Consider the following 2,929-nt stretch of genomic DNA (forward strand, 5'->3'; position numbering starts at 1 on the left):
TAAATGGAAAGGTATTTTACCCACTCCAACACTTTTAAAGTCACGTCAAAATTTCAACAAATGGAAGGGTATCCTACCAAATCCACCAAAAAGGACTCAAAGATTTGCACATGCTAAACCTTGTTCAAAACAAACTTTTCAGAAACCAAACAACACTCATGTCAGATCTTTTCAACCGCGGACCGGTAACAAGTCCAATTCATCCTATGGACCGCTGACCAAGCATAATGTTAGATCCAATGACAAAAAATCCTTTTGCAAATGTCAGTGTAGTTGCCAAAAAGATTCATCCTATGTCAAATCTAGTCAGAGTCAGAAACGTAGTACTTTTTCAAAAACTCACAACACTCCAAATCTGCACAAACACCCAGGACTAGGAATAAAAGTTGACAAGAGACCCGTCCCTGCAACCTCGGTCCATGCATCTTTCAAAAATTCACCAATTGCCCCAGGCTCCAAACTAGTTTGGATGCCTAAACTAACCGTGTAATTCTCAGGCTTTGTGCAAGGAGGAACAAGAAGAAGAATGGTTAATTGACAGTGCCTGCTCCTTGCACATGACCGGAAGGTTAGAATACCTTCGGGATTTCAGGCCAATATGCAATGGTGGAAATGGTACATTCTACAACAATGCGAATGGAATCATCCGAGGTTACGGTGTTCTCACTATGGGGAACTTTTCTATTCAGAAGGTTGCTTATGTAGAAAGCCTTAAGCACAATCTCATCAGTGTTGGACAACTATGTAAAGCAGGACATCGAGTTGAATTTGATGATCAACTTTGCTACGTAATGACAAGTGATAGGAACACGTGTCTGATCAAATCCCCATCCAAAGGTACCATGTATCCTTTGGATGTCTCTCTGATCATTGGTAGACCGCAGTTCTGCTTCCTAACCAAAGCCATATCCGAATTCAGCTGGCTATGGCATCGCAAGCTAGCTCATCTCAACTAAGGTACATCAACAACTTGGTCATAGGAGAACTAGTCAGAGGTCTCCCTATTCTCAAATTCAGCAACAATACTCTCTGTCCGGCTTCTGAATGTGGTAAACAGTCCAAAGCAAGTCACCCTCTGGTAATGGATTCTTCAATTTCTGAACCACTGGAGCTATTGCACATTGATCTCTGCGGTCCATCAACCGTAGCCAGCCTCCATCACAAGAAGTACATACTGGTTATAGTAGATGACTTTACACGCTTCACATGGGTCTTCTTCCTCAGACTCAAATCAGAAACACCGCAGATTTTCATCAACTTCATCAAAGAGATCGAACTTCAGATCAAGCTTCCAGTAAGACGTATCCGCAGTGATAATGGAACCGAGTTCAATAATCATCTTCTAAACAGTTTCTTGGTATCCAAGGGCATATCTCATAACTTCTCAGCTCCCTACACACCGCAACAAAATGGAGTGGTAGAAAGAAGGAACTGCACACTAGTAGAAGCAGCCAGATCCATGCTCAAATTCGCTCACCTTCCTCTCTACTTCTGGGCTGAAGCTGTAGCAACCACATGCTTTGTTCAAAAACCGAAGCATTGTGTGCAAACGCCTCAACAAAACACCATATGAGGGCCTTAACAACCGCAAGCCAAATGTACGCTTCTTTCATATCTTTGTGTGTAGATGTTTCGTGATCAACAACCGAGATCAGCTTAACAAGTTTGCACCGAAGTCTGATGAAGGCATCTTCCTTGGTTATTCCACTAACAAGGTTGCTTATTGTCGCACCCCCAAACCAGAACGGCGGAAACATTCGGGGGCGGAGGACTTAAGGTAAGTATCACAACACATGCATCATAGTAATCAAAGTACAAACAACCATTGTATTTAAAAAGTATAAATATTTACATGTGTTCAATCATTGTATATTGAACCAAAATATAGTTATATAAAAGAAGATATGACTCAACAAAGCTCCATCTTCTCAAAAGCTCGGGGAGTACATGTGTATTATTTCCCTGAGAATACAAGTAATTTGAAAAGAGAGTATCAACATAAAGTTGAGTGAGTGCATAAATGTTTATGTTTGAAAGAGTATCTCTGTATCTTGTATATGTAAACTGGTCCAAAAAATCCTATATTTTCAGTTTGTATGTGAAAAATAGTTTTATTCCCATAAAGCCGTTCTTTGTGTATTAATGTTTTGTATTTGTATTACTTATGAAAACTTGTAAGTGAGAGTGTGCCTGGCTCCACCAGCTGTTGTTGATAACTGTATTGAATCTTTGTATTTTGTATTCTGTAAACTAGTACTTTGAAGGTGTACTTTCGTTTAGTTATTTATACACTAACGTATTGTTAATATCTTTTTAATGAGTTATTATAACCATACTATGACTGATGGCCTGAAACAAACGCTTTGTGGGCGTTTAAACTGGTGATAACAATTGCCACTCATCTAACTGTAGCTAGCAGCCTGAGTGCGGGGTTGTCAATCCCGATATAGATCTACACACACTTGTTTCGATCCCCGGCTGGAGATTTTGGTTATAATGTCAGGACTTTTCTATGTTGTCTAAAATGAATTAAACAACCTGAATCTAGTGTCTCATAAAAAGCATATAAATGTTACATGTACATTAGTTTGAAAACTCAATCATTCTGAAATAATGATTGACAGTATATTCTTTGAATCAAAACCCAATCATTATGAAATAATGATTGACAGTATGTCCTTGAATTAGTATTTCCAAACATGTATTTGATAAGTGTAAACCTTGATTTGTTCTGTATCAAAACCCTAGTTTCTTGTGTATTCTAGTATACTTGTATCATGAATTATTGTTCTATGTATAAATTGTACCTATTATAATTTATATGTACTCTCTGATTGTGTATTTAACCATGTTTGCATGTAATCCCTTGCTCAGCATGTTACAAAGGTAGTTAAACTGATGAAATAACTATTATATTTATATACATATA

Source organism: Lactuca virosa, chromosome 6 (assembly GCF_052849685.1).
Source record: "Lactuca virosa cultivar CGN04683 chromosome 6, Lactuca_virosa_CGN04683_v6, whole genome shotgun sequence".
Taxonomy (NCBI): domain Eukaryota; kingdom Viridiplantae; phylum Streptophyta; class Magnoliopsida; order Asterales; family Asteraceae; genus Lactuca; species Lactuca virosa.